This window comes from Lycorma delicatula, chromosome 5 (genome assembly GCF_047948215.1).
Source record: "Lycorma delicatula isolate Av1 chromosome 5, ASM4794821v1, whole genome shotgun sequence".
NCBI classification, from domain to species: domain Eukaryota; kingdom Metazoa; phylum Arthropoda; class Insecta; order Hemiptera; family Fulgoridae; genus Lycorma; species Lycorma delicatula.
The window spans coordinates 155,843,392-155,870,195 of NC_134459.1; positions in this window are offsets into that span (position 1 = coordinate 155,843,392).

Here is a 26,804-nt window from a genome sequence, read left to right on the forward strand (position 1 = left end):
GGGTTAATTAAATGATAGAGTTGGGACTAGAAAGAGAATCTTCTAAAGTTGCCTGAAATCAGTCAAATGATTGAATTCATATTATTCAAGTAGGCAATTTTTTGAATATTTAAAACAAATTTTTACGTGCTAAAGATATAAATGGGTTAATTTAATGAAAGAGTTGGGACTATAACGAGAATCTTGTAAAGCTGCATGAAACGAGTCAAATTATTGAATTCATATTATTCAAATAGGCAAGTTGTAGAATATTTAAAACAAATTGTTACAGGCTAAAGATAAATAAGTTAATTAAATGAAACAGTTGGGACTAGAAAGAGAATCTTGTAAAGCTGCATGAAACCAGTCAAATGATTGAATTCATATTATTCAAGTAGGCAATTTTTAAAATATTTAATTCAAATTGTTACAGGCTAAAGATATAAATGGGTTAATTAAATGAAAGAGTTGGAACTTGATAGAGAATCTTGTAAAGCTGCGTGAAACCAGTCAAATGATTGAATTCATATTATTCAAGTAGGCAAGTTTTAGAATATTGAAAACAAATTGTTACAGGCTAAAGATAAATGGGTTAATTAAATGAAACAGTTGGGACTAGAAAGAGAATCTTGTAAAGCTGCATGAAACCAGTCAAATGATTGAATTCATGTTATTCAAGCAGGCATGTTTTAGAATATTTAAAACAAATTGTTACAGGCTAAAGATATAAATGGGTTAATTAAATGAAAGAACTGGCATTAGTAAGAGAATCTTGTAAGCTGCATGAAACCACTCAAATGATTGAATTCATATTATTCAAGTAGGCAAGTTTTAGAATATTTAAAACAAATTGTTACAGGCTAAAGATATATATTGGTTAATTAAATGAATGAACTGGCATTAGTAAGAGAATCTTGTAAAGTTGCATGAAACCAGTCAAATGATTGAATTCATGTTATTCAAGTAGGCAACATTTAGAATATTTAAAACAAATTGTTACAGGCTAATGATATAAATGGGTTAATTAAATGAAAGAGTTGGAACTTGATAGAGAATCTTGTAAAGCTGCGTGAAACCAGTCAAATGATTGAATTCATATTATTCAAGTAGGCAAGTTTTAGAATATTGAAAACAAATTGTTACAGGCTAAAGATAAATGGGTTAATTAAATGAAACAGTTGGGACTAGAAAGAGAATCTTGTAAAGCTGCATGAAACCAGTCAAATGATTGAATTCATGTTATTCAAGCAGGCATGTTTTAGAATATTTAAAACAAATTGTTACAGGCTAAAGATATAAATGGGTTAATTAAATGAAAGAGTTGGGACTAGATAGAGAATCTTGTAAAGCTGCGTGAAACCAGTCAAATGATTGAATTCATATTATTCAAGTAGGCAAGTTTTAGAATATTTAAAACAAATTGTTACAGGCTAAAGATATATATGGCTTAATTAAATGAACGAACTGGCATTAGTAAGAGAATCTTGTAAAGCTGCGTGAAACCAGTCAAATGATTGAATTAATATTATTCAAGTAGGCAAGTTTTAGAATATATAAAACAAATTGTTACGTGCTAAAGATAAAAATGGGTTAATTAAATGAAAGAACTGGCATTAGTAAGAGAATTTTGTAAAGTTGCATGAAACCAGTCAAATGATTGAATTCATGTTATTCAAATAGGCAACATTTAGAATATTTTAAACAAATTGTTACAGGCTAAAGATATAAATGGGTTAATTTAATGAAAGAGTTGGGACTATAACGAGAATCTTGTAAAGCTGCATGAAACGAGTCAAATGATTGAATTCATATTATTCAAATAGGCAAGTTGTAGAATATTTAAAACAAATTGTTACAGGCTAAAGATAAATAAGTTAATTAAATGAAACAGTTGGGACTAGAAAGAGAATCTTGTAAAGCTGCATGAAACCAGTCAAATGATTGAATTCATGTTATTCAAGTAGGCATGTTTTAGAATATTTAAAACAAATTGTTACAGGCTAATGATATATATGGGTTAATTAAATGAAAGAACTGGCATTAGTAAGAGAATCTTGTAAGCTGCATGAAACCAGTCAAATTATTGAATTCATATTATTCAGGTAGGCAAGATTTAGAATATTTAATTAAAATTGTTACAGGCTAAAGATAAATAAGTTATTTAAATGAAACAGTTGGGACTAGAAAGAGAATCTTGTAAAGCTGCATGAAACCAGTCAAATGATTGAATTCATGTTATTCAAGTAGGCATGTTTTAGAATATTTAAAACAAATTGTTACAGGCTAAAGATATATATGGGTTAATTAAATGAAAGAACTGGCATTAGTAAGAGAATCTTGTAAGCTGCATGAAACCACTCAAATGATTGAATTCATATTATTCAAGTAGGCAATTTTTAAAATATTTAATTTAAATTGTTACAGGCTAAAGATATAAATGGGTTAATTAAATGAAAGAGTTGGAACTTGATAGAGAATCGTGTAAAGCTGCGTGAAACCAGTCAAAGGATTGAATTCATATTATTCAAGTAGGCAAGTTTTAGAATATTTAAAACAAATTGTTACAGGCTAAAGATATATATGGGTTAATTAAATGAAAGAACTGGCATTAGTAATAGAATCTTGTAAAGCTGCATGAAGCCAGTCAAATGATTGAATTCATGTTATTCAAGTAGGCAACATTTAGAATATTTAAAACAAATTGTAACAGGCTAAAGATATAAATGGGTTAATTAAATGAAAGAGTTGGGACTAGAAAGAGAATCTTGTAAAGCTGCATGAATCGAGTCAAATTATTGAATTCATTTTATTCAAGTCGGCAAGTTTTAGAATATTTAAAACAAATTGTTACAGGCTAAAAATAAATGGGTTAATTAAATGAAACAGTTGGGACTAGAAAGAGAATCTTGTAAAGCTGCATGAAACCAGTCAAATGATTGAATTCATATTATTCAAGTAGGCAAGTTGTAGAATATTTGAAACAAATTGTTACAGGCTAAAGATATATATGGGTTAATTAAATGAAAGAACTGGCATTAGTAAGAGGATCTTGTAAAGCTGCATGAAACCAGTCAAATGATTGAATTCATATTATTCAAGTAGGCAATTTTTAGAATATTAAAAACAAATTGTTACAGGCTGAAGATATAATTGGGTTAATAAATGAAAGAGTTGGGACTAGTAAGAGAATCTTGTAAAGCTGCATGAAACCAGTCAAATGATTGAATTCATATTATTCAGTAGGCAATTTTTTGAATATTTAAAAATAATTGTTATAGGCTAAAGATAAAAATGGGTTAATTAAATGAATGAACTGGCATTAGTAAGAGAATCTTGTAAAGTTGCATGAAACCAGTCAAATGATTGAATTCATGTTATTCAAGTAGGCAACATATAGAATATTTAAAACAAATTGTTACAGGCTAAAGATATAAATGGGTTAATTAAATAAAACAGTTGCAACTAGAAAGAGAACCTTGTAAAGCTGCATGAAACCAGTCAAATTATTGAATTCATATTATTCAGGTAGGCAAGTTTTAGAATATTTAAAACAAATTGTTACAGGCTAAAGATATAAATGGGTTAATTAAATGAAAGAGTTGGAACTTGATAGAGAATCTTGTAAAGCTGCGTGAAACCAGTCAAATGATTGACTTCATATTATTCAAGTAGGCAAGTTTTAGAATATTTAAAACAAATTGTTACAGGCTAAAGATATATATGGCTTAATTAAATGAACGAACTGGCATTGGTAAGAGAATCTTGTAAAGCTGCGTGAAACCAGTCAAATGATTGAATTAATATTATTCAAGTAGGCAAGTTTTAGAATATATAAAACAAATTGTTACAGGCTAATGATATAAATGGGTTAATTAAATGATAGAGTTGGGACTAGAAAGAGAATCTTCTAAAGTTGCCTGAAATCAGTCAAATGATTGAATTCATATTATTCAAGTAGGCAATTTTTTGAATATTTAAAACAAATTTTTACGTGCTAAAGATATAAATGGGTTAATTTAATGAAAGAGTTGGGACTATAACGAGAATCTTGTAAAGCTGCATGAAACGAGTCAAATTATTGAATTCATATTATTCAAATAGGCAAGTTGTAGAATATTTAAAACAAATTGTTACAGGCTAAAGATAAATAAGTTAATTAAATGAAACAGTTGGGACTAGAAAGAGAATCTTGTAAAGCTGCATGAAACCAGTCAAATGATTGAATTCATGTTATTCAAGTAGGCATGTTTTAGAATATTTAAAACAAATTGTTACAGGCTAAAGATATATATGGGTTTATTAAATGAAAGAACTGGCATTAGTAAGAGAATCTTGTAAGCTGCATGAAACCACTCAAATGATTGAATTCATATTATTCAAGTAGGCAATTTTTAAAATATTTAATTCAAATTGTTACAGGCTAAAGATATAAATGGGTTAATTAAATGAAAGAGTTGGAACTTGATAGAGAATCTTGTAAAGCTGCGTGAAACCAGTCAAATGATTGAATTCATATTATTCAAGTAGGCAAGTTTTAGAATATTGAAAACAAATTGTTACAGGCTAAAGATAAATGGGTTAATTAAATGAAACAGTTGGGACTAGAAAGAGAATCTTGTAAAGCTGCATGAAACCAGTCAAATGATTGAATTCATGTTATTCAAGCAGGCATGTTTTAGAATATTTAAAACAAATTGTTACAGGCTAAAGATATAAATGGGTTAATTAAATGAAAGAACTGGCATTAGTAAGAGAATCTTGTAAGCTGCATGAAACCACTCAAATGATTGAATTCATATTATTCAAGTAGGCAAGTTTTAGAATATTTAAAACAAATTGTTACAGGCTAAAGATATATATTGGTTAATTAAATGAATGAACTGGCATTAGTAAGAGAATCTTGTAAAGTTGCATGAAACCAGTCAAATGATTGAATTCATGTTATTCAAGTAGGCAACATTTAGAATATTTAAAACAAATTGTTACAGGCTAATGATATAAATGGGTTAATTAAATGAAAGAGTTGGAACTTGATAGAGAATCTTGTAAAGCTGCGTGAAACCAGTCAAATGATTGAATTCATATTATTCAAGTAGGCAAGTTTTAGAATATTGAAAACAAATTGTTACAGGCTAAAGATAAATGGGTTAATTAAATGAAACAGTTGGGACTAGAAAGAGAATCTAGTAAAGCTGCATGAAACCAGTCAAATGATTGAATTCATGTTATTCAAGCAGGCATGTTTTAGAATATTTAAAACAAATTGTTACAGGCTAAAGATATAAATGGGTTAATTAAATGAAAGAGTTGGGACTAGATAGAGAATCTTGTAAAGCTGCGTGAAACCAGTCAAATGATTGAATTCATATTATTCAAGTAGGCAAGTTTTAGAATATTTAAAACAAATTGTTACAGGCTAAAGATATATATGGCTTAATTAAATGAACGAACTGGCATTAGTAAGAGAATCTTGTAAAGCTGCGTGAAACCAGTCAAATGATTGAATTAATATTATTCAAGTAGGCAAGTTTTAGAATATATAAAACAAATTGTTACAGGCTAATGATATAAATGGGTTAATTAAATGAAAGAGTTGGGACTAGAAAGAGAATCTTCTAAAGTTGCCTGAAATCAGTCAAATGATTGAATTCATATTATTCAAGTAGGCAATTTTTTGAATATTTAAAACAAATTGTTACGTGCTAAAGATAAAAATGGGTTAATTAAATGAAAGAACTGGCATTAGTAAGAGAATTTTGTAAAGTTGCATGAAACCAGTCAAATGATTGAATTCATGTCATTCAAATAGGCAACATTTAGAATATTTTAAACAAATTGTTACAGGCTAAAGATATAAATGGGTTAATTTAATGAAAGAGTTGGGACTATAACGAGAATCTTGTAAAGTTGCATGAAACCAGTCAAATGATTGAATTCATGTTATTCAAGTAGGCAACATTTAGAATATTTAAAACAAATTGTTACAGGCCAAATATATAAATGGGTTAATTAAATGAAACAGTTGGGACTAGAAAGAGAATCTTGTAAAGCTGCATGAAACCAGTCAAATGATTGAATTCATATTATTCAGGTAGGCAAGTTTTAGAATATATAAAACAAATTGTTACAGGCTAATGATATAAATGGGTTAATTAAATGAAAGAGTTGGGACTAGAAAGAGAATCTTCTAAAGTTGCCTGAAATCAGTCAAATGATTGAATTCATATTATTCAAGTAGGCAATTTTTTGAATATTTAAAACAAATTGTTACGTGCTAAAGATAAAAATGGGTTAATTAAATGAAAGAACTGGCATTAGTAAGAGAATTTTGTAAAGTTGCATGAAACCAGTCAAATGATTGAATTCATGTTATTCAAATAGGCAACATTTAGAATATTTTAAACAAATTGTTACAGGCTAAAGATATAAATGGGTTAATTTAATGAAAGAGTTGGGACTAGATAGAGAATCTTGTAAAGCTGCGTGAAACCAGTCAAATGATTGAATTCATATTATTCAAGTAGGCAAGTTTTAGAATATTTAAAACAAATTGTTACAGGCTAAAGATATATATGGCTTAATTAAATGAACGAACTGGCATTGGTAAGAGAATCTTGTAAAGCTGCGTGAAACCAGTCAAATGATTGAATTAATATTATTCAAGTAGGCAAGTTTTAGAATATATAAAACAAATTGTTACAGGCTAATGATATAAATGGGTTAATTAAATGATAGAGTTGGGACTAGAAAGAGAATCTTCTAAAGTTGCCTGAAATCAGTCAAATGATTGAATTCATATTATTCAAGTAGGCAACATTTAGAATATTTTAAACAAATTGTTACAGGCTAAAGATATAAATGGGTTAATTTAATGAAAGAGTTGGGACTATAACGAGAATCTTGTAAAGCTGCATGAAACGAGTCAAATTATTGAATTCATATTATTCAAATAGGCAAGTTGTAGAATATTTAAAACAAATTGTTACAGGCTAAAGATAAATAAGTTAATTAAATGAAACAGTTGGGACTAGAAAGAGAATCTTGTAAAGCTGCATGAAACCAGTCAAATGATTGAATGCATGTTATTCAAGTAGGCATGTTTTAGAATATTTAAAACAAATTGTTACAGGCTAAAGATATATATGGGTTAATTAAATGAAAGAACTGGCATTAGTAAGAGAATCTTGTAAGCTGCATGAAACCACTCAAATGATTGAATTCATATTATTCAAGTAGGCAATTTTTAAAATATTTAATTCAAATTGTTACAGGCTAAAGATATAAATGGGTTAATTAAATGAAAGAGTTGGAACTTGATAGAGAATCTTGTAAAGCTGCGTGAAACCAGTCAAATGATTGAATTCATATTATTCAAGTAGGCAAGTTTTAGAATATTGAAAACAAATTGTTACAGGCTCAAGATAAATGGGTTAATTAAATGAAACAGTTGGGACTAGAAAGAGAATCTTGTAAAGCTGCATGAAACCAGTCAAATGATTGAATTCATGTTATTCAAGCAGGCATGTTTTAGAATATTTAAAACAAATTGTTACAGGCTAAAGATATAAATGGGTTAATTAAATGAAAGAACTGGCATTAGTAAGAGAATCTTGTAAGCTGCATGAAACCACTCAAATGATTGAATTCATATTATTCAAGTAGGCAAGTTTTAGAATATTTAAAACAAATTGTTACAGGCTAAAGATATATATTGGTTAATTAAATGAATGAACTGGCATTAGTAAGAGAATCTTGTAAAGTTGCATGAAACCAGTCAAATGATTGAATTCATGTTATTCAAGTAGGCAACATTTAGAATATTTAAAACAAATTGTTACAGGCCAAAGATATAAATGGGTTAATTAAATGAAACAGTTGGGACTAGAAAGAGAATCTTGTAAAGCTGCGTGAAACCAGTCAAATGATTGAATTCATATTATTGAGGTAGGCAAGTTTTAGAATATTTAATTCAAATTGTTACAGGCTAAAGATAAAATGGGTTAATTAAATGAAAGAGTTGGGACAAGATAGAGAATCTTGTAAAGCTGCGTGAAACCAGTCAAATGATTGAATTAATATTATTCAAGTAGGCAAGTTTTAGAATATTTAAAACAAATTGTTACAGGCTAAAGATATATATGGGTTAATTAAATGAAAGAACTGGCATTAGTAAGAGAATCTTGTAAGCTGCATGAAACCACTCAAATGATTGAATTCATATTATTCAAGTAGGCAAGTTTTAGAATATTTAAAACAAATTGTTACAGGCTAAAGATATATATGGGTTAATTAAATGAAAGAACTGGCATTAGTAATAGAATCTTGTAAAGCTGCATGAAACCAGTCAAATGATTGAATTCATATTATACAAGTAGGCAATTTTTTGAATATTTAAAACATATTGTTACAGGCTAAAGATAAAAATGGGTTAATTAAATGAATGAACCGGCATTAGTAAGAGAATCTTGTAAAGTTGCATGAAACCAGTCAAATGATTGAATTCATGTTATTCAAGTAGGCAACATTTAGAATATTTAAAACAAATTGTTACAGGCTAAAGATAAAATGGGTTAATTAAATGAAAGAGTTGGGACTAGATAGAGAATCTTGTAAAGCTGCGTGAAACCAGTCAAATTATTGAATTCATATTATTCAAGTAGGCAAGTTTTAGAATATTTAAAACAAATTGTTACAGGCTAAAGACATATATGGCTTAATTAAATGAACGAACTGGCATTAGTAAGAGAATCTTGTAAAGCTGCGTGAAACCAGTCAAATGATTGAATTAATATTATTCAAGTAGGCAAGTTTTAGAATATATAAAACAAATTGTTACAGGCTAATGATATAAATGGGTTAATTAAATGAAAGAGTTGGGACTAGTAAGAGAATCTTCTAAAGTTGCCTGAAATCAGTCAAATGATTGAATTCATATTATTCAAGTAGGCAATTTTTTGAATATTTAAAACAAATTGTTACGTGCTAAAGATAAAAATGGGTTAATTAAATGAAAGAACTGGCATTAGTAAGAGAATCTTGTAAGCTGCATGAAACCACTCAAATGATTGAATTCATATTATTCAAGTAGGCAAGTTTTAGAATATTTAAAACAAATTGTTACAGGCTAAAGATATATATTGGTTAATTAAATGAATGAACTGGCATTAGTAAGAGAATCTTGTAAAGTTGCATGAAACCAGTCAAATGATTGAATTCATGTTATTCAAGTAGGCAACATTTAGAATATTTAAAACAAATTGTTACAGGCTAATGATATAAATGGGTTAATTAAATGAAAGAGTTGGAACTTGATAGAGAATCTTGTAAAGCTGCGTGAAACCAGTCAAATGATTGAATTCATATTATTCAAGTAGGCAAGTTTTAGAATATTGAAAACAAATTGTTACAGGCTAAAGATAAATGGGTTAATTAAATGAAACAGTTGGGACTAGAAAGAGAATCTTGTAAAGCTGCATGAAACCAGTCAAATGATTGAATTCATGTTATTCAAGCAGGCATGTTTTAGAATATTTAAAACAAATTGTTACAGGCTAAAGATATAAATGGGTTAATTAAATGAAAGAGTTGGGACTAGATAGAGAATCTTGTAAAGCTGCGTGAAACCAGTCAAATGATTGAATTCATATTATTCAAGTAGGCAAGTTTTAGAATATTTAAAACAAATTGTTACAGGCTAAAGATATATATGGCTTAATTAAATGAACGAACTGGCATTAGTAAGAGAATCTTGTAAAGCTGCGTGAAACCAGTCAAATGATTGAATTAATATTATTCAAGTAGGCAAGTTTTAGAATATATAAAACAAATTGTTACAGGCTAATGATATAAATGGGTTAATTAAATGAAAGAGTTGGGACTAGAAAGAGAATCTTCTAAAGTTGCCTGAAATCAGTCAAATGATTGAATTCATATTATTCAAGTAGGCAATTTTTTGAATATTTAAAACAAATTGTTACGTGCTAAAGATAAAAATGGGTTAATTAAATGAAAGAACTGGCATTAGTAAGAGAATTTTGTAAAGTTGCATGAAACCAGTCAAATGATTGAATTCATGTCATTCAAATAGGCAACATTTAGAATATTTTAAACAAATTGTTACAGGCTAAAGATATAAATGGGTTAATTTAATGAAAGAGTTGGGACTATAACGAGAATCTTGTAAAGTTGCATGAAACCAGTCAAATGATTGAATTCATGTTATTCAAGTAGGCAACATTTAGAATATTTAAAACAAATTGTTACAGGCCAAATATATAAATGGGTTAATTAAATGAAACAGTTGGGACTAGAAAGAGAATCTTGTAAAGCTGCATGAAACCAGTCAAATGATTGAATTCATATTATTCAGGTAGGCAAGTTTTAGAATATATAAAACAAATTGTTACAGGCTAATGATATAAATGGGTTAATTAAATGAAAGAGTTGGGACTAGAAAGAGAATCTTCTAAAGTTGCCTGAAATCAGTCAAATGATTGAATTCATATTATTCAAGTAGGCAATTTTTTGAATATTTAAAACAAATTGTTACGTGCTAAAGATAAAAATGGGTTAATTAAATGAAAGAACTGGCATTAGTAAGAGAATTTTGTAAAGTTGCATGAAACCAGTCAAATGATTGAATTCATGTTATTCAAATAGGCAACATTTAGAATATTTTAAACAAATTGTTACAGGCTAAAGATATAAATGGGTTAATTTAATGAAAGAGTTGGGACTAGATAGAGAATCTTGTAAAGCTGCGTGAAACCAGTCAAATGATTGAATTCATATTATTCAAGTAGGCAAGTTTTAGAATATTTAAAACAAATTGTTACAGGCTAAAGATATATATGGCTTAATTAAATGAACGAACTGGCATTGGTAAGAGAATCTTGTAAAGCTGCGTGAAACCAGTCAAATGATTGAATTAATATTATTCAAGTAGGCAAGTTTTAGAATATATAAAACAAATTGTTACAGGCTAATGATATAAATGGGTTAATTAAATGATAGAGTTGGGACTAGAAAGAGAATCTTCTAAAGTTGCCTGAAATCAGTCAAATGATTGAATTCATATTATTCAAGTAGGCAACATTTAGAATATTTTAAACAAATTGTTACAGGCTAAAGATATAAATGGGTTAATTTAATGAAAGAGTTGGGACTATAACGAGAATCTTGTAAAGCTGCATGAAACGAGTCAAATTATTGAATTCATATTATTCAAATAGGCAAGTTGTAGAATATTTAAAACAAATTGTTACAGGCTAAAGATAAATAAGTTAATTAAATGAAACAGTTGGGACTAGAAAGAGAATCTTGTAAAGCTGCATGAAACCAGTCAAATGATTGAATTCATGTTATTCAAGTAGGCATGTTTTAGAATATTTAAAACAAATTGTTACAGGCTAAAGATATATATGGGTTAATTAAATGAAAGAACTGGCATTAGTAAGAGAATCTTGTAAGCTGCATGAAACCACTCAAATGATTGAATTCATATTATTCAAGTAGGCAATTTTTAAAATATTTAATTCAAATTGTTACAGGCTAAAGATATAAATGGGTTAATTAAATGAAAGAGTTGGAACTTGATAGAGAATCTTGTAAAGCTGCGTGAAACCAGTCAAATGATTGAATTCATATTATTCAAGTAGGCAAGTTTTAGAATATTGAAAACAAATTGTTACAGGCTCAAGATAAATGGGTTAATTAAATGAAACAGTTGGGACTAGAAAGAGAATCTTGTAAAGCTGCATGAAACCAGTCAAATGATTGAATTCATGTTATTCAAGCAGGCATGTTTTAGAATATTGAAAACAAATTGTTACAGGCTCAAGATAAATGGGTTAATTAAATGAAACAGTTGGGACTAGAAAGAGAATCTTGTAAAGCTGCATGAAACCAGTCAAATGATTGAATTCATGTTATTCAAGCAGGCATGTTTTAGAATATTTAAAACAAATTGTTACAGGCTAAAGATATATATTGGTTAATTAAATGAATGAACTGGCATTAGTAAGAGAATCTTGTAAAGTTGCATGAAACCAGTCAAATGATTGAATTCATGTTATTCAAGTAGGCAACATTTAGAATATTTAAAACAAATTGTTACAGGCCAAAGATATAAATGGGTTAATTAAATGAAACAGTTGGGACTAGAAAGAGAATCTTGTAAAGCTGCGTGAAACCAGTCAAATGATTGAATTCATATTATTGAGGTAGGCAAGTTTTAGAATATTTAATTCAAATTGTTACAGGCTAAAGATAAAATGGGTTAATTAAATGAAAGAGTTGGGACAAGATAGAGAATCTTGTAAAGCTGCGTGAAACCAGTCAAATGATTGAATTAATATTATTCAAGTAGGCAAGTTTTAGAATATTTAAAACAAATTGTTACAGGCTAAAGATATATATGGGTTAATTAAATGAAAGAACTGGCATTAGTAAGAGAATCTTGTAAGCTGCATGAAACCACTCAAATGATTGAATTCATATTATTCAAGTAGGCAAGTTTTAGAATATTTAAAACAAATTGTTACAGGCTAAAGATATATATGGGTTAATTAAATGAAAGAACTGGCATTAGTAATAGAATCTTGTAAAGCTGCATGAAACCAGTCAAATGATTGAATTCATATTATACAAGTAGGCAATTTTTTGAATATTTAAAACATATTGTTACAGGCTAAAGATAAAAATGGGTTAATTAAATGAATGAACCGGCATTAGTAAGAGAATCTTGTAAAGTTGCATGAAACCAGTCAAATGATTGAATTCATGTTATTCAAGTAGGCAACATTTAGAATATTTAAAACAAATTGTTACAGGCTAAAGATAAAATGGGTTAATTAAATGAAAGAGTTGGGACTAGATAGAGAATCTTGTAAAGCTGCGTGAAACCAGTCAAATTATTGAATTCATATTATTCAAGTAGGCAAGTTTTAGAATATTTAAAACAAATTGTTACAGGCTAAAGATATATATGGCTTAATTAAATGAACGAACTGGCATTAGTAAGAGAATCTTGTAAAGCTGCGTGAAACCAGTCAAATGATTGAATTAATATTATTCAAGTAGGCAAGTTTTAGAATATATAAAACAAATTGTTACAGGCTAATGATATAAATGGGTTAATTAAATGAAAGAGTTGGGACTAGTAAGAGAATCTTCTAAAGTTGCCTGAAATCAGTCAAATGATTGAATTCATATTATTCAAGTAGGCAATTTTTTGAATATTTAAAACAAATTGTTACGTGCTAAAGATAAAAATGGGTTAATTAAATGAAAGAACTGGCATTAGTAAGAGAATTTTGTAAAGTTGCATGAAACCAGTCAAATGATTGAATTCATGTTATTCAAATAGGCAACATTTAGAATATTTTAAACAAATTGTTGCAGGCTAAAGATATAAATGGGTTAATTTAATGAAAGAGTTGGGACTATAACGAGAATCTTGTAAAGCTGCATTAAACGAGTCAAATTATTGAATTCATATTATTCAAATAGGCAAGTTGTAGAATATTTAAAACAAATTGTTACAGGCTAAAGATAAATAAGTTAATTAAATGAAACAGTTGGGACTAGAAAGAGAATCTTGTAAAGCTGCATGAAACCAGTCAAATGATTGAATTCATGTTATTCAAGTAGGCATGTTTTAGAATATTTAAAACAAATTGTTACAGGCTAAAGATATATATGGGTTAATTAAATGAAAGAACTGGCATTAGTAAGAGAATCTTGTAAGCTGCATGAAACCACTCAAATGATTGAATTCATATTATTCAAGTAGGCAATTTTTAAAATATTTAATTCAAATTGTTACAGGCTAAAGATATAAATGGGTTAATTAAATGAAAGAGTTGGAACTTGATAGAGAATCTTGTAAAGCTGCGTGATACCAGTCAAAGGATTGAATTCATATTATTCAAGTAGGCAAGTTGTAGAATATTTGAAACAAATTGTTACAGGCTAAAGATATATATGGGTTAATTAAATGAAAGAACTGGCATTAGTAAGAGAATCTTGTAAAGCTGCATGAAACCAGTCAAATGATTGAATTCATATTATTCAAGTAGGCAATTTTTAGAATATTTAAAACAAATTGTTACAGGCTGAAGATATAATTGGGTTAATAAATGAAAGAGTTGGGACTAGTAAGAGAATCTTGTAAAGCTGCATGAAACCAGTCAAATGATTGAATTCATATTATTCAAGTAGGCAATTTTTTGAATATTTAAAAATAATTGTTATAGGCTAAAGATAAAAATGGGTTAATTAAATGAATGAACTGGCATTAGTAAGAGAATCATGTAAAGTTGCATGAAACCAGTCAAATGATTGAATTCATGTTATTCAAGTAGGCAACATATAGAATATTTAAAACAAATTGTTACAGGCTAAAGATATAAATGGGTTAATTAAATAAAACAGTTGCAACTAGAAAGAGAATCTTGTAAAGCTGCATGAAACCAGTCAAATTATTGAATTCATATTATTCAGGTAGGCAAGTTTTAGAATATTTAATTCAAATTGTTACAGGCTAAAGATATAAATGGGTTAATTAAATGAAAAAGTTGGGACTTGATAGAGAATCTTGTAAAGCTGCGTGAAACCAGTCAAATGATTGAATTCATATTATTCAAGTAGGCAAGTTTTACAATATTTAAAACAAATTGTTACAAGCTAATGATATAAATGGGTTAATTAAATGAAAGAGTTGGGACTAGAAAGAGAATCTTCTAAAGTTGCCTGAAATCAGTCAAATGATTGAATTCATATTATTCAAGTAGGCAATTTTTTGAATATTTAAAACAAATTGTTACGTGCTAAAGATAAAAATGGGTTAATTAAATGAAAGAACTGGCATTAGTAAGAGAATTTTGTAAAGTTGCATGAAACCAGTCAAATGATTGAATTCATGTTATTCAAATAGGCAACATTTAGAATATTTTAAACAAATTGTTACAGGCTAAAGATATAAATGGGTTAATTTAATGGAAGAGTTGGGACTATAACAAGAATCTTGTAAAGCTGCATGAAACGAGTCAAATTATTGAATTCATATTATTCAAATAGGCAAGTTGTAGAATATTTAAAACAAATTGTTACAGGCTAAAGATAAATAAGTTAATTAAATGAAACAGTTGGGACTAGAAAGAGAATCTTGTAAAGCTGCATAAAACCAGTCAAATGATTGAATTCATGTTATTCAAGTAGGCATGTTTTAGAATATTTAAAACAAATTGTAACAGGCTAAAGATATATATGGGTTAATTAAATGAAAGAACTGGCATTAGTAAGAGAATCTTGTAAGCTGCATGAAACCACTCAAATGATTGAATTCATATTATTCAAGTAGGCAATATTTAAAATATTTAATTCAAATTGTTACAGGCTAAAGATATAAATGGGTTAATTAAATGAAAGAGTTGGAACTTGATAGAGAATCTTGTAAAGCTGCGTGAAACCAGTCAAAGGATTGAATTCATATTATTCAAGTAGGCAAGTTTTAGAATATTTAAAACAAATTGTTACAGGCTAAAGATATATATGGGTTAATTAAATCAAAGAACTGGCATTAGTAATAGAATCTTGTAAAGCTGCATGAAACCAGTCAAATGATTGAATTCATATTATACAAGTAGGCAATTTTTTGAATATTTAAAACAAATTGTTACAGGCTAAAGATAACAATGGGTTAATTAAATGAAAGAACTGGCATTAGTAAGAGAATCTTGTAAAGTTGCATGAAACCAGTCAAATGATTGAATTCATGTTATTCAAGTAGGCATGTTTTAGAATATTTAAAACAAATTGTTACAGGCTAAAGATATATATGGGTTAATTAAATGAAAGAACTGGCATTAGTAAGAGAATCTTGTAAGCTGCATGAAACCACTCAAATGATTGAATTCATATTATTCAAGTAGGCAATTTTTAAAATATTTAATTCAAATTGTTACAGGCTAAAGATATAAATGGGTTAATTAAATGAAAGAGTTGGAACTTGATAGAGAATCTTGTAAAGCTGCGTGAAACCAGTCAAAGGATTGAATTCATATTATTCAAGTAGGCAAGTTTTAGAATATTTAAAACAAATTGTTACAGGCTAAAGATATATATGGGTTAATTAAATGAAAGAACTGGCATTAGTAATAGAATCTTGTAAAGCTGCATGAAGCCAGTCAAATGATTGAATTCATATTATACAAGTAGGCAATTTTTTGAATATTTAAAACAAATTGTTACAGGCTAAAGATAACAATGTGTTAATTAAATGAAAGAACTGGCATTAGTAAGAGAATCTTGTAAAGTTGCATAAAACCAGTCAAATGATTGAATTCATGTTATTCAAGTAGGCAATATTTAGAATATTTAAAACAAATTGTAACAGGCTAAAGATATAAATGGGTTAATTAAATGAAAGAGTTGGGACTAGAAAGAGAATCTTGTAAAGCTGCATGAATCGAGTCAAATTATTGAATTCATTTTATTCAAGTCGGCAAGTTTTAGAATATTTAAAACAAATTGTTACAGGCTAAAAATAAATGGGTTAATTAAATGAAACAGTTGGGACTAGAAAGAGAATCTTGTAAAGCTGCATGAAACCAGTCAAATGATTGAATTCATATTATTCAAGTAGGCAAGTTGTAGAATATTTGAAACAAATTGTTACAGGCTAAAGATATATATGGGTTAATTAAATGAAAGAACTGGCATTAGTAAGAGAATCTTGTAAAGCTGCATGAAACCAGTCAAATGATTGAATTCATATTATTCAAGTAGGCAATTTTTAGAATATTTAAAACAAATTGTTACAGGCTGAAGATATAATTGGGTTAATAAATGAAAGAGTTGGGACTAGTAAGAGAATCTTGTAAAGCTGCATGAAACCAGTCAAATGATTGAATTCATATTATTCAAGTAGGCAATTTTTTGAATATTTAAAAATAATTGTTATAGGCTTAAGATAAAAATGGGTTAATTTAATGAATGAACTGGCATTAGTAAGAGAATCTTGTAAAGTTGCATGAAACCAGTCAAATGATTGAATTCATGTTATTCAAGTAGGCAACATTTAGAATATTTAAAACAAATTGTTACAGGCTAAAGATATAAATGGGTTAATTAAATAAAACAGTTGCAACTAGAAAGAGAATCTTGTAAAGCTGCATGAAACCAGTCAAATTATTGAATTCATATTATTCAGGTAGGCAAGTTTTAGAATATTTAATTCAAATTGTTACAGGCTAAAGATATAAATGGGTTAATTAAATGAAAAAGTTGGGACTTGATAGAGAATCTTGTATAGCTGCGTGAAACCAGTCAAATGATTGAATTCATATTATTCAAGTAGGCAAGTTTTAGAATATTTAAAACAAATTGTTACAGGCTAAAGATATATATGGCTTAATTAAATGAACGAACTGGCATTAGTAAGAGAATCTTGTAAAGCTGCGTGAAACCAGTCAAATGATTGAATTAATATTATTCAAGTAGGCAAGTTTTAGAATATATAAAACAAATTGTTACGTGCTAAAGATAAAAATGGGTTAATTAAATGAAAGAACTGGCATTAGTAAGAGAATTTTGTAAAGTTGCATGAAACCAGTCAAATGATTGAATTCATGTTATTCAAGTAGGCATGTTTTAGAATATTTAAAACAAATTGTTACAGGCTAAAGATATATATGGGTTAATTAAATGAAAGAACTGGCATTAGTAAGAGAATCTTGTAAGCTGCATGAAACCACTCAAATGATTGAATTCATATTATTCAAGTAGGCAATTTTTAAAATATTTAATTCAAATTGTTACAGGCTAAAGATATAAATGGGTTAATTAAATGAAAGAGTTGGAACTTGATAGAGAATCTTGTAAAGCTGCGTGATACCAGTCAAAGGATTGAATTCATATTATTCAAGTAGGCAAGTTTTAGAATATTTAAAACAAATTGTTACAGGCTAAAGATATATATGGGTTAATTAAATGAAAGAACTGGCATTAGTAATAGAATCTTGTAAAGCTGCATGAAGCCAGTCAAATGATTGAATTCATGTTATTCAAGTAGGCAACATTTAGAATATTTAAAACAAATTGTAACAGGCTAAAGATATAAATGGGTTAATTAAATGAAAGAGTTGGGACTAGAAAGAGAATCTTGTAAAGCTGCATGAATCGAGTCAAATTATTGAATTCATTTTATTCAAGTCGGCAAGTTTTAGAATATTTAAAACAAATTGTTACAGGCTAAAAATAAATGGGTTAATTAAATGAAACAGTTGGGACTAGAAAGAGAATCTTGTAAAGCTGCATGAAACCAGTCAAATGATTGAATTCATATTATTCAAGTAGGCAAGTTGTAGAATATTTGAAACAAATTGTTACAGGCTAAAGATATATATGGGTTAATTAAATGAAAGAACTGGCATTAGTAAGAGAATCTTGTAAAGCTGCATGAAACCAGTCAAATGATTGAATTCATATTATTCAAGTAGGCAATTTTTAGAATATTTAAAACAAATTGTTACAGGCTGAAGATATAATTGGGTTAATAAATGAAAGAGTTGGGACTAGTAAGAGAATCTTGTAAAGCTGCATGAAACCAGTCAAATGATTGAATTCATATTATTCAAGTAGGCAATTTTTTGAATATTTAAAAATAATTGTTATAGGCTAAAGATAAAAATGGGTTAATTAAATGAATGAACTGGCGTTAGTAAGAGAATCTTGTAAAGTTGCATGAAACCAGTCAAATGATTGAATTCATGTTATTCAAGTAGGCAACATATAGAATATTTAAAACAAATTGTTACAGGCTAAAGATATAAATGGGTTAATTAAATAAAACAGTTGCAACTAGAAAGAGAATCTTGTAAAGCTGCATGAAACCAGTCAAATTATTGAATTCATATTATTCAGGTAGGCAAGTTTTAGAATATTTAATTCAAATTGTTACAGGCTAAAGATATAAATGGGTTAATTAAATGAAAAAGTTGGGACTTGATAGAGAATCTTGTAAAGCTGCGTGAAACCAGTCAAATGATTGAATTCATATTATTCAAGTAGGCAAGTTTTACAATATTTAAAACAAATTGTTACAAGCTAATGATATAAATGGGTTAATTAAATGAAAGAGTTGGGACTAGAAAGAGAATCTTCTAAAGTTGCCTGAAATCAGTCAAATGATTGAATTCATATTATTCAAGTAGGCAATTTTTTGAATATTTAAAACAAATTGTTACGTGCTAAAGATAAAAATGGGTTAATTAAATGAAAGAACTGGCATTAGTAAGAGAATTTTGTAAAGTTGCATGAAACCAGTCAAATGATTGAATTCATGTTATTCAAATAGGCAACATTTAGAATATTTTAAACAAATTGTTACAGGCTAAAGATATAAATGGGTTAATTTAATGGAAGAGTTGGGACTATAACAAGAATCTTGTAAAGCTGCATGAAACGAGTCAAATTATTGAATTCATATTATTCAAATAGGCAAGTTGTAGAATATTTAAAACAAATTGTTACAGGCTAAAGATAAATAAGTTAATTAAATGAAACAGTTGGGACTAGAAAGAGAATCTTGTAAAGCTGCATAAAACCAGTCAAATGATTGAATTCATGTTATTCAAGTAGGCATGTTTTAGAATATTTAAAACAAATTGTAACAGGCTAAAGATATATATGGGTTAATTAAATGAAAGAACTGGCATTAGTAAGAGAATCTTGTAAGCTGCATGAAACCACTCAAATGATTGAATTCATATTATTCAAATAGGCAATTTTTAAAATATTTAATTCAAATTGTTACAGGCTAAAGATATAAATGGGTTAATTAAATGAAAGAGTTGGAACTTGATAGAGAATCTTGTAAAGCTGCGTGAAACCAGTCAAAGGATTGAATTCATATTATTCAAGTAGGCAAGTTTTAGAATATTTAAAACAAATTGTTACAGGCTAAAGATATATATGGGTTAATTAAATCAAAGAACTGGCATTAGTAATAGAATCTTGTAAAGCTGCATGAAACCAGTCAAATGATTGAATTCATATTATACAAGTAGGCAATTTTTTGAATATTTAAAACAAATTGTTACAGGCTAAAGATAACAATGGGTTAATTAAATGAAAGAACTGGCATTAGTAAGAGAATCTTGTAAAGTTGCATGAAACCAGTCAAATGATTGAATTCATGTTATTCAAGTAGGCATGTTTTAGAATATTTAAAACAAATTGTTACAGGCTAAAGATATATATGGGTTAATTAAATGAAAGAACTGGCATTAGTAAGAGAATCTTGTAAGCTGCATGAAACCACTCAAATGATTGAATTCATATTATTCAAGTAGGCAATTTTTAAAATATTTAATTCAAATTGTTACAGGCTAAAGATATAAATGGGTTAATTAAATGAAAGAGTTGGAACTTGATAGAGAATCTTGTAAAGCTGCGTGAAACCAGTCAAAGGATTGAATTCATATTATTCAAGTAGGCAAGTTTTAGAATATTTAAAACAAATTGTTACAGGCTAAATATATATATGGGTTAATTAAATGAAAGAACTGGCATTAGTAATAGAATCTTGTAAAGCTGCATGAAGCCAGTCAAATGATTGAATTCATATTATACAAGTAGGCAATTTTTTGAATATTTAAAACAAATTGTTACAGGCTAAAGATAACAATGTGTTAATTAAATGAAAGAACTGGCATTAGTAAGAGAATCTTGTAAAGTTGCATAAAACCAGTCAAATGATTGAATTCATGTTATTCAAGTAGGCAATATTTAGAATATTTAAAACAAATTGTAACAGGCTAAAGATATAAATGGGTTAATTAAATGAAAGAGTTGGGACTAGAAAGAGAATCTTGTAAAGCTGCATGAATCGAGTCAAATTATTGAATTCATTTTATTCAAGTCGGCAAGTTTTAGAATATTTAAAACAAATTGTTACAGGCTAAAAATAAATGGGTTAATTAAATGAAACAGTTGGGACTAGAAAGAGAATCTTGTAAAGCTGCATGAAACCAGTCAAATGATTGAATTCATATTATTCAAGTAGGCAAGTTGTAGAATATTTGAAACAAATTGTTACAGGCTAAAGATATATATGGGTTAATTAAATGAAAGAACTGGCATTAGTAAGAGAATCTTGTAAAGCTGCATGAAACCAGTCAAATGATTGAATTCATATTATTCAAGTAGGCAATTTTTAGAATATTTAAAACAAATTGTTACAGGCTGAAGATATAATTGGGTTAATAAATGAAAGAGTTGGGACTAGTAAGAGAATCTTGTAAAGCTGCATGAAACCAGTCAAATGATTGAATTCATATTATTCAAGTAGGCAATTTTTTGAATATTTAAAAATAATTGTTATAGGCTTAAGATAAAAATGGGTTAATTTAATGAATGAACTGGCATTAGTAAGAGAATCTTGTAAAGTTGCATGAAACCAGTCAAATGATTGAATTCATGTTATTCAAGTAGGCAACATTTAGAATATTTAAAACAAATTGTTACAGGCTAAAGATATAAATGGGTTAATTAAATAAAACAGTTGCAACTAGAAAGAGAATCTTGTAAAGCTGCATGAAACCAGTCAAATTATTGAATTCATATTATTCAGGTAGGCAAGTTTTAGAATATTTAATTCAAATTGTTACAGGCTAAAGATATAAATGGGTTAATTAAATGAAAAAGTTGGGACTTGATAGAGAATCTTGTATAGCTGCGTGAAACCAGTCAAATGATTGAATTCATATTATTCAAGTAGGCAAGTTTTAGAATATTTAAAACAAATTGTTACAGGCTAAAGATATATATGGCTTAATTAAATGAACGAACTGGCATTAGTAAGAGAATCTTGTAAAGCTGCGTGAAACCAGTCAAATGATTGAATTAATATTATTCAAGTAGGCAAGTTTTAGAATATATATAACAAATTGTTACGTGCTAAAGATAAAAATGGGTTAATTAAATGAAAGAACTGGCATTAGTAAGAGAATTTTGTAAAGTTGCATGAAACCAGTCAAATGATTGAATTCATATTATTGAGGTAGGCAAGTTTTAGAATATTTAATTCAAATTGTTACAGGCTAAAGATAAAATGGGTTAATTAAATGAAAGAGTTGGGACAAGATAGAGAATCTTGTAAAGCTGCGTGAAACCAGTCAAATGATTGAATTAATATTATTCAAGTAGGCAAGTTTTAGAATATTTAAAACAAATTGTTACAGGCTAAAGATATATATGGGTTAATTAAATGAAAGAACTGGCATTAGTAAGAGAATCTTGTAAGCTGCATGAAACCACTCAAATGATTGAATTCATATTATTCAAGTAGGCAAGTTTTAGAATATTTAAAACAAATTGTTACAGGCTAAAGATATATATGGGTTAATTAAATGAAAGAACTGGCATTAGTAATAGAATCTTGTAAAGCTGCATGAAACCAGTCAAATGATTGAATTCATATTATACAAGTAGGCAATTTTTTGAATATTTAAAACATATTGTTACAGGCTAAAGATAAAAATGGGTTAATTAAATGAATGAACCGGCATTAGTAAGAGAATCTTGTAAAGTTGCATGAAACCAGTCAAATGATTGAATTCATGTTATTCAAGTAGGCAACATTTAGAATATTTAAAACAAATTGTTACAGGCTAAAGATAAAATGGGTTAATTAAATGAAAGAGTTGGGACTAGATAGAGAATCTTGTAAAGCTGCGTGAAACCAGTCAAATTATTGAATTCATATTATTCAAGTAGGCAAATTTTAGAATATTTAAAACAAATTGTTACAGGCTAAAGATATATATGGCTTAATTAAATGAACGAACTGGCATTAGTAAGAGAATCTTGTAAAGCTGCGTGAAACCAGTCAAATGATTGAATTAATATTATTCAAGTAGGCAAGTTTTAGAATATATAAAACAAATTGTTACAGGCTAATGATATAAATGGGTTAATTAAATGAAAGAGTTGGGACTAGTAAGAGAATCTTCTAAAGTTGCCTGAAATCAGTCAAATGATTGAATTCATATTATTCAAGTAGGCAATTTTTTGAATATTTAAAACAAATTGTTACGTGCTAAAGATAAAAATGGGTTAATTAAATGAAAGAACTGGCATTAGTAAGAGAATTTTGTAAAGTTGCATGAAACCAGTCAAATGATTGAATTCATGTTATTCAAATAGGCAACATTTAGAATATTTTAAACAAATTGTTGCAGGCTAAAGATATAAATGGGTTAATTTAATGAAAGAGTTGGGACTATAACGAGAATCTTGTAAAGCTGCATTAAACGAGTCAAATTATTGAATTCATATTATTCAAATAGGCAAGTTGTAGAATATTTAAAACAAATTGTTACAGGCTAAAGATAAATAAGTTAATTAAATGAAACAGTTGGGACTAGAAAGAGAATCTTGTAAAGCTGCATGAAACCAGTCAAATGATTGAATTCATGTTATTCAAGTAGGCATGTTTTAGAATATTTAAAACAAATTGTTACAGGCTAAAGATATATATGGGTTAATTAAATGAAAGAACTGGCATTAGTAAGAGAATCTTGTAAGCTGCATGAAACCACTCAAATGATTGAATTCATATTATTCAAGTAGGCAATTTTTAAAATATTTAATTCAAATTGTTACAGGCTAAAGATATAAATGGGTTAATTAAATGAAAGAGTTGGAACTTGATAGAGAATCTTGTAAAGCTGCGTGATACCAGTCAAAGGATTGAATTCATATTATTCAAGTAGGCAAGTTGTAGAATATTTGAAACAAATTGTTACAGGCTAAAGATATATATGGGTTAATTAAATGAAAGAACTGGCATTAGTAAGAGAATCTTGTAAAGCTGCATGAAACCAGTCAAATGATTGAATTCATATTATTCAAGTAGGCAATTTTTAGAATATTTAAAACAAATTGTTACAGGCTGAAGATATAATTGGGTTAATAAATGAAAGAGTTGGGACTAGTAAGAGAATCTTGTAAAGCTGCATGAAACCAGTCAAATGATTGAATTCATATTATTCAAGTAGGCAATTTTTTGAATATTTAAAAATAATTGTTATAGGCTAAAGATAAAAATGGGTTAATTAAATGAATGAACTGGCATTAGTAAGAGAATCATGTAAAGTTGCATGAAACCAGTCAAATGATTGAATTCATGTTATTCAAGTAGGCAACATATAGAATATTTAAAACAAATTGTTACAGGCTAAAGATATAAATGGGTTAATTAAATAAAACAGTTGCAACTAGAAAGAGAATCTTGTAAAGCTGCATGAAACCAGTCAAATTATTGAATTCATATTATTCAGGTAGGCAAGTTTTAGAATATTTAATTCAAATTGTTACAGGCTAAAGATATAAATGGGTTAATTAAATGAAAAAGTTGGGACTTGATAGAGAATCTTGTAAAGCTGCGTGAAACCAGTCAAATGATTGAATTCATATTATTCAAGTAGGCAAGTTTTACAATATTTAAAACAAATTGTTACAAGCTAATGATATAAATGGGTTAATTAAATGAAAGAGTTGGGACTAGAAAGAGAATCTTCTAAAGTTGCCTGAAATCAGTCAAATGATTGAATTCATATTATTCAAGTAGGCAATTTTTTGAATATTTAAAACAAATTGTTACGTGCTAAAGATAAAAATGGGTTAATTAAATGAAAGAACTGGCATTAGTAAGAGAATTTTGTAAAGTTGCATGAAACCAGTCAAATGATTGAATTCATGTTATTCAAATAGGCAACATTTAGAATATTTTAAACAAATTGTTACAGGCTAAAGATATAAATGGGTTAATTTAATGGAAGAGTTGGGACTATAACAAGAATCTTGTAAAGCTGCATGAAACGAGTCAAATTATTGAATTCATATTATTCAAATAGGCAAGTTGTAGAATATTTAAAACAAATTGTTAGAGGCTAAAGATAAATAAGTTAATTAAATGAAACAGTTGGGACTAGAAAGAGAATCTTGTAAAGCTGCATAAAACCAGTCAAATGATTGAATTCATGTTATTCAAGTAGGCATGTTTTAGAATATTTAAAACAAATTGTAACAGGCTAAAGATATATATGGGTTAATTAAATGAAAGAACTGGCATTAGTAAGAGAATCTTGTAAGCTGCATGAAACCACTCAAATGATTGAATTCATATTATTCAAGTAGGCAATATTTAAAATATTTAATTCAAATTGTTACAGGCTAAAGATATAAATGGGTTAATTAAATGAAAGAGTTGGAACTTGATAGAGAATCTTGTAAAGCTGCGTGAAACCAGTCAAAGGATTGAATTCATATTATTCAAGTAGGCAAGTTTTAGAATATTTAAAACAAATTGTTACAGGCTAAAGATATATATGGGTTAATTAAATCAAAGAACTGGCATTAGTAATAGAATCTTGTAAAGCTGCATGAAACCAGTCAAATGATTGAATTCATATTATACAAGTAGGCAATTTTTTGAATATTTAAAACAAATTGTTACAGGCTAAAGATAACAATGGGTTAATTAAATGAAAGAACTGGCATTAGTAAGAGAATCTTGTAAAGTTGGATGAAACCAGTCAAATGATTGAATTCATGTTATTCAAGTAGGCATGTTTTAGAATATTTAAAACAAATTGTTACAGGCTAAAGATATATATGGGTTAATTAAATGAAAGAACTGGCATTAGTAAGAGAATCTTGTAAGCTGCATGAAACCACTCAAATGATTGAATTCATATTATTCAAGTAGGCAATTTTTAAAATATTTAATTCAAATTGTTACAGGCTAAAGATATAAATGGGTTAATTAAATGAAAGAGTTGGAACTTGATAGAGAATCTTGTAAAGCTGCGTGAAACCAGTCAAAGGATTGAATTCATATTATTCAAGTAGGCAAGTTTTAGAATATTTAAAACAAATTGTTACAGGCTAAAGATATATATGGGTTAATTAAATGAAAGAACTGGCATTAGTAATAGAATCTTGTAAAGCTGCATGAAGCCAGTCAAATGATTGAATTCATATTATACAAGTAGGCAATTTTTTGAATATTTAAAACAAATTGTTACAGGCTAAAGATAACAATGTGTTAATTAAATGAAAGAACTGGCATTAGTAAGAGAATCTTGTAAAGTTGCATAAAACCAGTCAAATGATTGAATTCATGTTATTCAAGTAGGCAATATTTAGAATATTTAAAACAAATTGTAACAGGCTAAAGATATAAATGGGTTAATTAAATGAAAGAGTTGGGACTAGAAAGAGAATCTTGTAAAGCTGCATGAATCGAGTCAAATTATTGAATTCATTTTATTCAAGTCGGCAAGTTTTAGAATATTTAAAACAAATTGTTACAGGCTAAAAATAAATGGGTTAATTAAATGAAACAGTTGGGACTAGAAAGAGAATCTTGTAAAGCTGCATGAAACCAGTCAAATGATTGAATTCATATTATTCAAGTAGGCAAGTTGTAGAATATTTGAAACAAATTGTTACAGGCTAAAGATATATATGGGTTAATTAAATGAAAGAACTGGCATTAGTAAGAGAATCTTGTAAAGCTGCATGAAACCAGTCAAATGATTGAATTCATATTATTCAAGTAGGCAATTTTTAGAATATTTAAAACAAATTGTTACAGGCTGAAGATATAATTGGGTTAATAAATGAAAGAGTTGGGACTAGTAAGAGAATCTTGTAAAGCTGCATGAAACCAGTCAAATGATTGAATTCATATTATTCAAGTAGGCAATTTTTTGAATATTTAAAAATAATTGTTATAGGCTTAAGATAAAAATGGG